The 14,299-nt window shown below is 40.7% G+C and overlaps 1 non-coding gene across 1 annotated transcript; it reads left to right on the forward strand.

Moving 5' to 3' along the window:
* The first annotated feature begins 13,180 nt into the window (after positions 1-13,180).
* LOC122033119 lies at positions 13,181-13,286 on the forward strand. Its single transcript, XR_006126378.1, has one exon. It is a non-coding gene; the product is annotated as a small nucleolar RNA R71 (small nucleolar RNA).
* The last annotated feature ends 1,013 nt before the right edge of the window (positions 13,287-14,299 follow it).

The following is a 14,299-nucleotide window of genomic DNA, read 5'->3' on the forward strand; positions in this document are numbered from 1 at the left end:
TAAGGCTCAACATGATTCTGTAGCAGAAGCACGGCCGAGCATGAACATAACTCATTCGGTAATATAATCTCGGGTGGGCAAGCATACATATAACTTACTAAGGTTATCAGAACGGGTTTGGCTTGGAAATATCCATCCGAGTATAGGCATAATACGCTCGATAATAGAATCTCGGGCGGGCATATAGACACGTACTTTGCTAAGGCTATTAGTATAAGATCGGTCTGGCAAAACCCAACCCGGCATAAACAACCTTGTTACAACCTTTACATATACCTGACCAAAATTAGCTTAATAGAAAATATTCTCAATATACAAATATATCTACTATATTAATGATATATGAACAATATGTGATCATATGACAGCCTATTTCATTTGGCGGGAAATATCTTCTAGAAACTTCTGCAGGTGAACTAAACGACAAAGAAGGTACATCTGGGGTACAAAAATGATTCCTTGAACTATTATTGCAGATGACATCATCTCCTAACAAACTCTAACGAACTGGGGTCCACCTTATGACTGCGGAGGTTATATAAGATGGTATAAAAAGGAGAATTCTCTCCGAGGGCGAGGCATCTCAGCAGATCATCGAGGGATCAGTAAGCAAACTCTAGAGAAAACTCTCATATTATTATTATTATTATTATTATTATTATTCCATCTTGAAAGGAGAGAATTGACTTGAGCGTTGGAGGGCCTAGCCAGGGATTCCCACCCCGGTCCTAAGTCACTAACGCTTTGTTGGCGGATCTCATGGTGCGCAGGAGAGGTCCTCTCTAGCAGATTTGTTTCGCCGGAGTTCTTCTTCACCGGATCTACTTCGTCGGACTTCATCCTCTTCAAATCTACTTCATTGGAGGTTTTATTCTTCAGATCCATAGCACCGGGATTTTCTTCATTGACCTTCCTCGTCACCCCTCGGAGTCTTGTCGGATTTCACCTCATTGGAACTTCTTTAGATCCTTGGGACTCATCTTCTTCATCAACTTCATCCACCAGAACACCAGCATTTCATCTTGTCAGATTTAGACAGGATCAAATTTGGCGTTGTCTATGGGAACTTTCACCTGAATCAAAATCTTTGCGATGGAGGATGCTGGAAAAACCCACACCATCACTTTAACATAGGAAGATTTGGAATTACTCATCACTGCAAGAGTACAGAAAGCTTTGCAACAACAACAAGAAGCTAATACTAATAGAATGTTCCCCATGGCGGTAAATCCGGCCATCTCTATAATTAATCCTCAAAGGGAAAGAGGTATGGATGAGGAAGATAATACTTACATACCTCCTGCTATTCTATCTCCCACTCGTCGTCCCCGGGCCTTTTTCCGTACTCCTATCGAAGAAGGAGGACATCGACCAGTGCTTCAGGAATCTTCTGGTGAAGCACCAGTAAGGGACAAGCGTAAGGGGAAAATGGTGGCTAGCGATAGTTCCTCTGAGAGAATAGTCACTCCTTTCTCTCAGAGAGTACTGGATAATCCCTTACCTAAGCATTATTAGAACCTAAACATTGGAGAATACTCTGGAACAACAAATCCAGAGGATCATCTACTCAAATTCAAGAATGCGGCTCTATTACAACAATTCACTAATGGAGTCAAGTGTCAAATGTTCCTCACCACCTTCGGAGGTGCTACTCAGAGGTGGTTCAAAAGGTTGCCAGAGAACTCTATTAGGTGTTTCAAGGATTTCAGGAGGGTATTTCTCCACCATTTTTCTAGTAATAGGAGATATCAAAAGACTCCATGGAGTCTTTTTTTTTTTCTAATAAATAGGGGCCCAAAGAGAGTATTAGAGCTTATATTAAAAGATTTAATCAATTGGCTATTGATGTTCCTTCTGCCAATACAGAAATTCTGGTGAGTGTCTTTTCTTAAGGCCTCAATGATAGTGACTTCTTCAAGGATCTGGTGAGAAATCCTCCCACCAACTTTGATTTATTAATTGAAAGAGCTATTGAATTCATTAATGTTGAGGAAACTCAAGTTGCTCGTAAGAAGGAGGGCATTCAACCTAATCCTACTCCAGTTAATGAACGTCCTATAGCTCCTGTTCAACCCCCCAGAGGACCATGAGCAAGCCCTCCACATTGTCCATTGGAGCCACGACCGTAAGCAGTTCAGCATGTGGAGATGTCGCAGTTAGCTTCATGAAGATGGTGTACATATCATATGACAAACACCCACAACACAGAGAACTGTTTTGCTCTAAAGAATTAACAAATGAGTAATGCTCGGTATCGCCAACATGCTCCATTTCCTAATCAGCCATCTTATCCACGACAAAATAGTCCCCTCAAGCTGGAATATAGAACAACTGAACCACAATCTGTGGTGTTACAACTCCCAGCCAGGCAAACACAGGTGCAAACGCCCGAGCGGGTGAAACAAGAACCATCCTCAGCTTGACAGGAAGAAAATAGAAGTGATGCCGCCCAGGAAAATATTAACATGATAGCAGGAGGGCCTACCGATGGTGACTCAAATCGGACCAGAAAATCACACGCTCGGCGATTAGAGATTCATGCAATCGGGTGCAGCCAAGAGAAGGTGTATGGGCCTGAAATCAGCTTTGGGCCCAGAGATCTAGAAGGAGTGGAAATATCCCATGACGATGCATTGATCATTAAAGTTGTTATAGCTAACTATAATATTTCACGTATATTATTAATACAAGAAGTTCTGTTAATATTATCTTCAAGAAGGCTTTTGATCAACAACAGATCGACCCGAGCGAGCTGCAACCTATGGTAACCTCTTTATATGGTTTCACTAGCAATGAGGTATAGCCGTTAGGTCAGATCAAGCTGGCCATATCTTTAGGGGATGAGCCTCTAATGAGGACGAGGTGATCCTATTTCATGATGGTGGATGCGCCTTCCTCTTACAATGTTATACTAGGTCGGCCTGCCTTGAATGAGTTCAGGGCAGTCGTTTCTACTTTTTGTCAGAAGATTAAGTTCCCAGTAGACAATCAAGTGGGGGAAGTTAGAGGAGATCAATTAACTGCACGAAAATGCTATGTGGAGATCATTAAAATAGAAGACAATGTAGCCAGAAAAATTCAGAGGATGGAGGTCAACACTATTCAAGAAAAATCGTCCATCCTTGTTTACAAGGAGAAAGAGGAGATACAAATCCAGGTCGACCGATCGGAAGCTATTACTTGTATAGCGTTCAACCTGGATCCTCAACTCAAAACCAAGCTGGTGCAATTCTTGGTTCGCAACAATGATGCATTTGCATGGGCACCCAAGGAGGTGATGGGCATATCTCCTCTTGTGATGGAACATTCACTTCACGTGCATCCAGATGATCGGTCGGTTAAGCAAAGGAAAAGAGATTTCGGAGCTGATCAGAATATAATCATCAAGGAGGAGGTAGATAAATTATTAGAAGCAGGCTATATTTGGGAAGTTCAATTCCCCAGCTGGTTGGTCAATGTTGTCCTGGTCTCTAAACCAGGGAACAAATGGCGAGTGTGTATTGATTTTCGAGATCTTAATAAAGCTTGCTCGAAAAACTATTATCCTCTTCCCCGGATTGATCAATTGGTGGATTCTACAGCTGGGTGTGAATTCATTTGCATGTTAGATGTCTATCAGGGATATCATCAAGTCCCACTTGCAAAGGAGGATCAAGAGAAGGTTAGTTTTATAACGGTTGAAGGTACTTATTGCTATAATGTTATGCCTTTCGGATTAAAGAATGAAGGAGCTACTTATCAAAGGCTCATGAAAAAAGTTTTCAAAAAATAGATTAGGAGAAATATGGAGGTTTATGTTGATGATATACTTATCAAATCCCTTCAAGCTTCTGACTTATGCAAGGATGTGGAGGAAACTTATAGAACCTTGCGGTAATATGGGCTCAAGCTCAATCCCTACAAATGTTTATTCGGAGCTAAAAGTGGCAAGTTCCTAGGATACATGGTGACTTAGCAGGGAATAGAGGCTAACTCCAACAAGGTTCGAACGCTCCAAGACATGGCTCCCCCATGTAACATGAAAGAAGCACAAAGGCTAACTGGTCGAATCACAGCACTATCTCGTTTCATTTCTAGATCGGCCAATCGAAGCTTCCCCTTCTTCAAGATACTAAGGAAGGCTACTAAATCCCAATGGGATGAGGAATGTGACTGGGCATTCCAAGAATTAAAAAATTATTTATCAACTTTACCTGTATTAACCAAGCCTGTAGTAGGAGAAACATTATGGGTTTACTTGTCAACAAATAAGCATGTTGTAGGCTCAGTTCTAGTAAAGCAAGAGGGGAAGGAACAACAACCTATATACTTTTTGAGTCATTTATTAAAAGGAGCCGAGTGTCGTTATACTGCACTTGAGAAGTTGGCTTATGGATTGGTGTTAGCAGCTAGAAGATTATGCCCTTATTTCTTATCGTGTGCAATTATAGTATTAACTAACAGCACTCTTGGTTGAGTTCTTCTCAATCCTGAGGCATCCGAGCGGTTAATCAAATGGACGACGGAACTGAGTGAATATAGTATACAATTTCAACCTCGGTTGACAATTAAGGCACAAGCTCTGGCCTACTTTATAATAGAGATACAAGGCCCAGAGGAAGATAGAACTTGGAAAATATATGTGGATAGATCTTCTACTCGACAAGGCAGTGGTATTGGGATTCTTCTTATATCACCAAGGGATGATCGGATGCAACTTTCTGTCCGGTTAAATTATCACTAATAATGAGACAGAATATGAAGCACTGATTGCAGGGTTAAAGGTCGCCCGACATGTAGGGGCCACTCGAGTTTGGATGTATTCTAATTCCTAGCTAGTAGCACAACAGTTAACAAGCAATTTTGAAATCAATCATGAGCGGCTTAAATTATATGCAGAAGCATTTGACAAATTAACATCAGAGTTCCAAGAAGTAACTATACAGAAGATCCCTCGATCAGAAAATCAAGTGGTAGATGAGTTGGCTAAATTAGCCTCAGCTATAATACCTTGGAACTTGGATAGGCCTATAGAGCAAACTGTGTTGGTATCCTGTATTGAACGATAGACCGATGCAGAAATACAAGGTGATTGGAGAAACTCAATCATTTTATTCCTTCAGCAGGGTGTTCTACCAGAAGATGGAGAACAAGCATGGATATTCAAGAAGAGGGTCGCCCGGTATACTATGGTGGGCGATCAGCTTTATAAAAGGGCTTTCTCTAGTCGTCTGCTCAAATGTATAGGGTCGGAGGATATACAATATATTCTTCAAGAGGTTCATCAGGGTTCTTATGGCAGTCATATAAGAGGGAGATCCTTAGCTCGCAAAATATTATTGGTTGGGTATTTTTGGCCTATTTTACAAGAAGATGCATCTTAACTAGTAAGAACATGTATGTCTTGTTAGAAGCATCAGAACATTCCACACTACCCCATTAGTCAATTGAAAACTTCTATAGTATCCTGTCCTTTTGATCAATGGGGTATGGATATAGTTGGCCCGTTTCCTTTGGAAATAGCACAAAGGAAATTCCTATCAATGGTTGTAGACTATTTCTCAAAATGGGTGGAGGCTGAACCACTGGCCAGGAATACTAAACATACGACTATCAAATTCTTATGGAAACATATCATTCGTAGATTTGGTATTCCATACAAGCTAGTTTCTAATAATAGAAGACAATTCCAAGGGAAAAGGATTAAGGAATGGTGTGCAAAATATAGAATTACATAAGCATTCACCTCTATAGCTTATCCACAGAGCAATGGGCAAGCAGAGATAACCAACAGGGAAATTATCAGAGGTCTTAAAACTAAATTGGATTATGTTAGTGGTAACTGGGTAGATGAGTTGTCTAGCATATTATGGGCATATCGTACTACTCCTAGAGAAGCTACAGGCATAACTCCTTTTTAGTTGGTGTATGGTGGAGAAGTAGTAGTCCCCATAGAGGTTGGGGTGGAATATGATCGGAGGTGGTTATATGATGATGGTAATTCAGGTCGGTGACTTATGGAGTTGGATCTTATAGAAGAAATTCGTGACAGAGCAGTAGCCCGCCTCACATCATATCGACAATGGATGAGACAAAACTACAACAGGAGGGTAATCCTAAGGTTTTTCCAAGTCAGTGATCTAGTATGGAAGCGCATCAAACCTGTTGGAGATGTTAGCAAGCTGGAACCACAGTGGGAAGGACCATATAAGGTAATACAGAAGCTTGCTTCGAGTGCCTACTATCTCCAGGGCGCAGATGGAAGGAATCTCAAACAACCTTGGAGTGTGAATCACTTGCAGCCTTATAGAACTTAAACAAGTATGCCTATAACTCATTCATCTATTTCATTTAATTTTTGAATATAATGAAGAAGTTCAGGCGAACATCCCCTGATAAACACATAAATTCTCCTCAGGCAAACAAATCGACCCTCCTTCAACAGTCGATCGGGGATCTTAGGGAGTGACCTGTTCGGGCTCCCTTAAGATGAACCGGAGACTTTAAACCTCTACAGTTGATCGGGGATCTTAGGGAGTAACCCGTTCGGGTTTCCTTAGGAGGAACCAGAGACTTTAAATCATCATACATAGTCGATCGAGGATTTTAAGGAGTGACTCGCTCAGGATTCCTTAGGAGGAGCCAGAGACTTTAAACTATCATACACAGTCGATCGGGGATTGTTATGCTTCCGCAAGTGCATGGATATGTCATCAGTAATAAAAATTTATCGATCCCACGAAAATTGGTTATAAGTACTAGCGATTGTTCATGTAGAATTAGCTAAACTACCGATGGTTGTAGGTGAACTATTTCTTAAGAAGAAAATAACTTGGGAAGTAGATGTGAGAACTAGTGAGAGAGAGACAGTTTTACTTGGCTTGGGAAGAGCTCTAGGAGTTCGGTTCCATTGTGGTGGTAGTCGATGTATCATGTTCTATCCTTTCCTCATTACCAATCAACACGTACTCATCGGAAGTTCAAGTTACTACCCTTAAGCACTAAACAGAGAAGATTCTTGTGAAATCCTGTTACGGTTAACCCCTATCACTAGGGTGCCTCGGTAGATCAAAAGAATATGAATCTGATTGGTATCATTGAGGATAGAGATAGGGGTTTGGTTTGGTTTCCTACTTCCTTGTGAGGAATTGCCTCTCCTTTCAAGGGAGTATCCTAGATGTCCATGATCGAGTTACCCCTGTCACTAGGGTCCCTTGGGTATACGATCTAAGATCCTATCTTTATGAAATTAGCAATTTCTACACAATCAATTAATACGACATGATAATCTAAAGCAAGTTTCATGCATATCAAATAGAAACAAGACAAGTGAAATCATTCAATGAGAAAAAGACATAAACATGAGTCTTACAACAATACCTATCCACAACTATTCCTTGATCCTAGAACAAAGAATCTACTCCATAGACGTGGGAGAAAAACCCGAAGAAATAGTATAATTAGACATATAATCCCAAACAAGAAGAGAGAGGGAAAAGAGATGCTTATTCAATGTCATCCAGTGATCTTCGGATCCAATCCTTTGCTTTTGGAGTTGATGTGGTGATGGAGGTGATCTCGGATCGTCGAACGAAAGTCTGGAACGACGTGGAATGGCACCAAGGTATATATCTCTCTGACGGCTCGCCCCCCCCCTGGGAGAAGGGTTAAAGACCCTTTTTATAGGCTAAGGCACGGGCGCCACACGGCCTGTGCCACGGCCGTGTGAGATCCGCACGGCCAGCTCCTCCCTCTCTTTGGGTTGAGTGACACGGTCGTGCGAGATCCACACGGTCGTGTCTTCCTTCAGCTCGGATCTGCATTGCATGGTTGTGTGAGGTTCACATGGTCGTGTGCTTCTTGGCTACTGGTCGTGAGGCACGGCCATGCGAGGTTGCATGGCCGTGTGTTGCTCTCTCTCAGGAATGGCCACACGACTGTGCAGGGTTGCACGGCCGGTGTAAAGTGGCTCCCTGCTTTGCTCCGATGCGCCGACAATCGCTCCAAAAGTTATCCCTGTCAACACAAAACCAAACAAAGAGCAGATCTTCGAAAAAAAAGTAATTAATGTAGAATAAACAATAAGAGAGATGATCGTGTAAAGAATATATGCAAATTAAGCAAGTGAATGTGTATTAAAACATGCATAAACGATCATAATATCTACGTACATCACACCCCTAGACTTGAACCTTTACTTGTCCTCAAGCAAAACGCTACAATCTATGTCCATGAGTTCCTATAGTGTATCATAATCTCTAGTGCATTCGCCTAACTCTATCAATTAGTTTCATTGATAAGCATGATTGTGGAATAACCCAAGTATGGCCTAAGCATAAGTTCTTTGTGCTCGGTGCAATAAGTGACTCAAACTCTTCAAGTTTCAATTTTCTATTCTAGTCAAGTCGTCATACAATTGAGTTCCTAATGTTCCCGATGATAGGCACTTACCTGTCACACACTTGGTTCATTTTTCTTAAATTATACAAGGTCTCCAAGGATACTACTCGAAATCAAGAGAAACATAACATTTATTTTCCCAGTAACCTAAATCGGTCTCAAAGGGGTAAATTATTAGTTTCCACTCATAACAACTATTTTTTATTCCTTATTCAACTCTTTTTTTTTAGAAACATAGAAGTGTAGCACTAATCACAAATGCACGATGCAAATGTTGGGATTTAGATTTTTCCTAAAGAGCTTCCATGATCCGAGGTCATCCAGTAACCAAAATGTAACTAAGGAATCCCCATAGGAACACAAGTACTAAACAAATTGGATGAATCATAAATATTTCAAAATATTTCTACTATTCAAGCTTAAGTGAAGTGAAAGTAAGATCCTTAAGGTTAGGCTAAGACTTATACTAAACTCAGTACAATACTTAGCTTATTTCATGCTACTAAAGATAGAGAAAGGAGATACACCAAACATACTAACACTATCTCTACAACACATGAACTAAGAAAATACACGTGCTAGTCATTTTGCTATCGGACAAGTCAACAGAAAAAGTAGAAGGTTTGATGCTCTCAAGTATGCCTCAAAACTATTTTTCATTTTTTTTTTCAAAATAAACACGATTAAAAACTACAAGTAAGAAAAGAACGTGCAATATGAGACTGAAAGATAAAATGAAATGCAAGTAGATAAAGCAAACTAGATAAATATGCAGAAAGAAAAAGAAAGAACTCAACTCAACTCAAGTTGTGCAAACACAACACCCCCCCCCCCCAGACTTAGACTTTTCATCGTCTCGATGAAAATCAAAATGGACGATGAGGCTGAAGGTCGTGGAAATCAGGAAGCTCAGGGTAAATCTTAACTACCCATCTCAAGTCCCTTACCTGTTTATGATACGAGAACAACTCATCAATATTACTCTGAAAAATCCTGATATACCACCTAAAATCCGCATTCCAAACCATTCTCTTCCTATGAGCATCCATGAATTCAATCATTCATGTGCATAAATCTCTCTCACTCTTAAAATAGTCCTGCAAGTGCTTAAATTGCTCGTCCTTCATGCAAATATTTCTAGTAAAGAATTTATTAGTTTGTTCCAAGTCATGATGAAGAGAGTTAATAGAAGGACTAAATCTTAGGAAATTGAATCACAAAATATCTCGACTAACCGAAGGCATATCTCTAGGAACGGAGGGTGGAGGTGGGTTAAATTATTGCTTTGCTAAAGTCAAATGTCAATTCTCCTTAACATGGATAGTGGTCAAAGCCGGGTTGGGCAATCTAAGGGGAAAACTATCCTTAACTACAAGACTATACTCATATTCCTCATGGCGAATAATATGAGTGGTTAAACAAAAATTTAGATCCATTCGATAAACATCTTCAATCATTTCAAGACCACTCAGATCATAACCTAGTATTACCGCAATATGAATAAGCAATTCTCCTAAAACAATGGGGGTAGAGGAAGAAACCTTTCCTAATGTTACCAAGGCCTTTAAAAAATATATCCAGAATTAATAGATACATTTTCTATCATTGTCGATAAACAATACAAGTCAGAAAGTCTTACAATTCCTTCTTTACCGCCCGTCCAAATATCATGTTCCTCATCATCATATAGACATATCGAAAAATTGGGTTAATGATACTAGTACCATTAGAAACATGTGGATTAAAGTGAGACTACCCACAAATTTATTGCCATAAGTTTGAATTTTCAAAAGCACGTAGAATTTTATAAGTTCCATCCCTAGGCAAATCATAGCATGCATTAAAATCCTCAAGACTCCATTCATAATCATCATCAAACAAACAGAATTTTAATTTCCCTCCTCCTTGAACATTATCAACAATGATGGAGCTTAAAATTTCTAAAACGATACGAGGGTAAGTTGAGTATTTCATAGTCATTAAGGTAGTCCAACCTATTCTATCAAGCAACCAATCAATATCATTCCTAAATCCTAACACTTCCAAGGTTTCTTGGTCCATAAACCTAGTGCCCAAAATAGAACGTTTAGATAAAGAATAATAACGATGCAATTGTTCATCACTAGAGAAAGTAATGCTGAAGTTGTTAGATATACCTTTGAAGCATGCATTTCCCTTGTTTGAGACAGCCAACAACTCCTTTCCTTTCCTTTGACGAGAGCTTCCTTCGATGATATTCGACATCACGGATGATGGGAGAGGTAGATTTGAATGAAATGAATGTGGGTGATGGGTGGTAGCACTTTGGGAATTTGTGGGAGGAAGGAAAGAGAAAGAGAACATGAGGAAGGGGATGAAGTTGGTGGCACGGCCGTGTAGGTCTCCTCACACCTGTGCCCTAATAGAGGTGGGGTTGGGTCGGGTCGTGTAAGACTCTACACGGCCTCAATTTCTTGGCTTTGCACAGTCGTGCCTGTTGGCACGGCCCCTCCTTTATTCCTCTCTGCTAAGATAGCACAATCGTGTTAATCGACACGGCCCGTGCATTCTTCTCCTCAGGTGGCTTCGCACGGCCGTACCAGTTGGCACGGCCCCTCCTTTCTTCCTCTTGGCTAAGAACTCACGGTCGTGTCAATCGACACAGCCCATGCATTCTTCTCCTCGGTTGGCTTCCCACGGTCGTGTAGTATTACACGGTCGATTCCCTTGCGTGTGTAGTGCCTTGCCTTTCTCTTGTTTGACCCCTCCGACACCCCCACACCCACGAAACAATCACGGATAGCTCATGGAGGCTAATGTACACCCTGAAAACAAAGACCTAACAATAAAAATACTTGATTGAACTAATTAAAAAAAATATAGAAGGACAATTGGATAACGAATTAAAATGAAACCCTTGGGTTACCTCTCAAGAAGCGCTTGTTTTAGGTCTTCAGCTCGACCCTGTATCAATTAATGTGGACTAAACCCATGGAGGCACGGCTCTCCTCCAAGGGTTAATGCTACAGTTTGCTCCTTCAGTTTCACTCATGCAGGACAAATATACTTCTCATTGCTTGTTGGAGGCAACCTCTCAAGCTTTGCCGAATCATGCATCATGTCCGGTGGCCTCCCATGGAAACTGCATTCCTCAGCTTTGTGTATATTTGATTTGTTGGAATTTCCATGAGAAGAAGAGATGCAGTTAGGAGAATCAGATAAATCAAATTCTAACCTTTCTTTACCGATCACCAAGGATAATTTGTGACTTTTCACATCGATGAGGGCTCCAGCGATGGCAAGGAATAGTTTTCCAAGGATGATTGGGATCTTGGGATCCTCCTCCATATCCAGGACAACAAAATCTACGGGAATGATGCATTCGCCTATCTCTACTAGCACATCTTCCACTATACCCATTGGGTATCTACATGAATGGTCCGCTAATTGTAGTGTCATAGTAGTAAGTCTGATGTTCTAGAGTCTTAGTTTCTTGTATAACGAGTATGGAAGTAGGCTAACACTCACTCCCAAGTCGCAGAAAGCCTTGTGTATGAGCTTAGAGCCTATTTTACATGGTATAGAAAAACTTCCTGGGTCCTGGAGCTTCGGGGGAATGTCTACCGTGAGTAGAGCACTGCACTTCTCCGTCAATGCTACAGTCTCAAAATCACCTTTCTGTCTTCTGTTAGATAGAATAGCTTTTAAAAATTTGGTGAACTTTGGCATTTGGTGCAATGCATCTATCAGAGGTACTTCAATACAAATTTCTTTAATCTTCTTAAGGAATCGGTGGAACTCTTCATCTTTTTGGGATGTTATTAGCTTTTGAGGGAAAGGAATCGTCTCGTTTTGTGAGGGAAGTGGAAGAGCCCCTTTAACTTTCTTGGTAATCTCCCCCTATCCTTATTTTGGACCAAATTAGGGATGAGAGGAGAGGGCTCTTCTTCTAATTCAATTCCATTCTGGGCAGTCATCTGGAGATGTCCCAAAGTTTATCCGCTCCTTAGCTCAATGAGGTTACAATGTTCCACTGGATTTATGTTGGGCTTTCCCAGAAATGCTCCTGGCGTTCTTGAAAAGGACTGGGCTATCTGGGCGATCTAGCTATCTTGCATCTTTTGATACTTTTCAGAATTCTCCATTCTTTGATTCAATTGCTTAATTTTGTTCTTCATTTCTTTTTACTTCAAGAGAGCTTCTTCAAGCATCTTTTCAATTCTGGATAAGTTGAGAGGATTGCTGTTGTTGATGAGTCTGTTGTCCAAATTGGTAGCTTTGTCGCCCAGATTAGTAGCTTGGCTTTGCTGGTCCTTGATCTTGATTGCCCCAGTAAGAAAATTTTGGATGGTTCTTCCACCCAGGGTTGTATGTGTTGGAGTAGGGATTATTTTACCTTTGGTTATATCTGACTATCGCATCGCATTGCTCAAGTTGGTTTATCTGTGCTAGTATTGGCCCTAGGGGGCAAGTATCTTGAGCATGATCCGAACTTCCACAAGTTTCGCATACACACACTATTGCATTGGCTATGTTGTTCCCCATGGTCTCAAACTTCTTGGTCAGAGCATCCAGCTTTGCAGACATGAGCATGATTGCATCTACGTTAAATTTTCCTGATGCCTTGACTGGATACCCAGGGAAGGAACCTCCAAATCTCTCAGTTGCCCACTGATGATGATTCTGGGCCACATTCTCTATTATCTCTTCAACTTCATCAAGGCTCTTGTTCATCAATGCCCCTCCTGCTGCAGAATCGATGGACACCTTCGTGTGATAGTTGATTCCATTGTAGAATGTGTGTAGCACCAACCACTTCTTGAGGCCATGATGGGGACACTGTCTCAACATACTCTTGAATCTGTCCCATGCTTCGAATAACAATTCTGAGTCTATCTGTTTGAAACTTGCAATTAAATTCCTCGTGTGCACAGTTTTACTCGGTGGGTAGAATTTGTCTAGAAATTTCTGTTCACACTGCTTCCAAGATGTAATGTTGTTTGCTGGTAAAGAATTAAGCCACTGCTTGGCTCTGTCTTTCAAGGAAAATCCAAAAAGAAGTAACCTTACTGTTTTTGGCGGGACCCCATTCACTTTCATAGTGCTACAAATCTTATAGAAAAGCTCCAAGTGATGATTTGGATCATCATGCAGTCCTCCTCCAAATTGATTTTGCTGGACCATGTGGATTGTTGCAGGCTTGATTTCAAAATTGTTGGCTTCAATTGGTGGTCGGGTGATACTAGACCGAAGCCCTTGTGCATAAGGTGATGTGTAGTCCTTCAAAAGCTTATCAGCTATTTCGGAAGTTTCCTGTTCTGTTTGGAGTTTCTGCAAGTTTCTTCTCCTCAGGTAAGTTCTATCAATTTCTGGATCAAACGGTAGAAGTTTTCCTGAAAGATTAGCTCTTCGCATGTAAGAACAATATATTGAATAATCCAAGTATATAGTAAAAGAAACACTACAAGAAAATTGGGATTCTACAACACTTAAATGACAACGTTTTTTATAAAAAACGTTGTCTATTTTTTTTAACAACGCTTTTAGTGAAAAGCATTGTCTATTTCATTATTTTCTTATTAATAGACAACGATTTTCTAAAAACCGTTATCTATTAGTGATTTTTACGGGTCAAAGACAACGCTTCGTAAAAAGCGTTGTCTATTAGACTTTTTTTTAGTGTCTACGACAACGTTTTTTAAAAAGTGTTATCTATTATTATATTCTCATTTAAATCTTGATTAATACAAACCGTTGGATCTAAGTAAGGAGTAGAAAACCTGAACCCTTCTCCCAATTCCTATCTTTCAATCGTTTTTCATCCCGAACCCTTCTCCCAACTCCTCATCTCATGCGGCCTTCTCCATCCAACTCCCCTCCAGCAAACCCCTCTCTGGCGAACCCCTCTCCGCGAACCACTCCTCCGAACTCCTCTCCGGCA

This window comes from Zingiber officinale, chromosome 11A (assembly GCF_018446385.1).
Source record: "Zingiber officinale cultivar Zhangliang chromosome 11A, Zo_v1.1, whole genome shotgun sequence".
Lineage (NCBI taxonomy): Eukaryota > Viridiplantae > Streptophyta > Magnoliopsida > Zingiberales > Zingiberaceae > Zingiber > Zingiber officinale.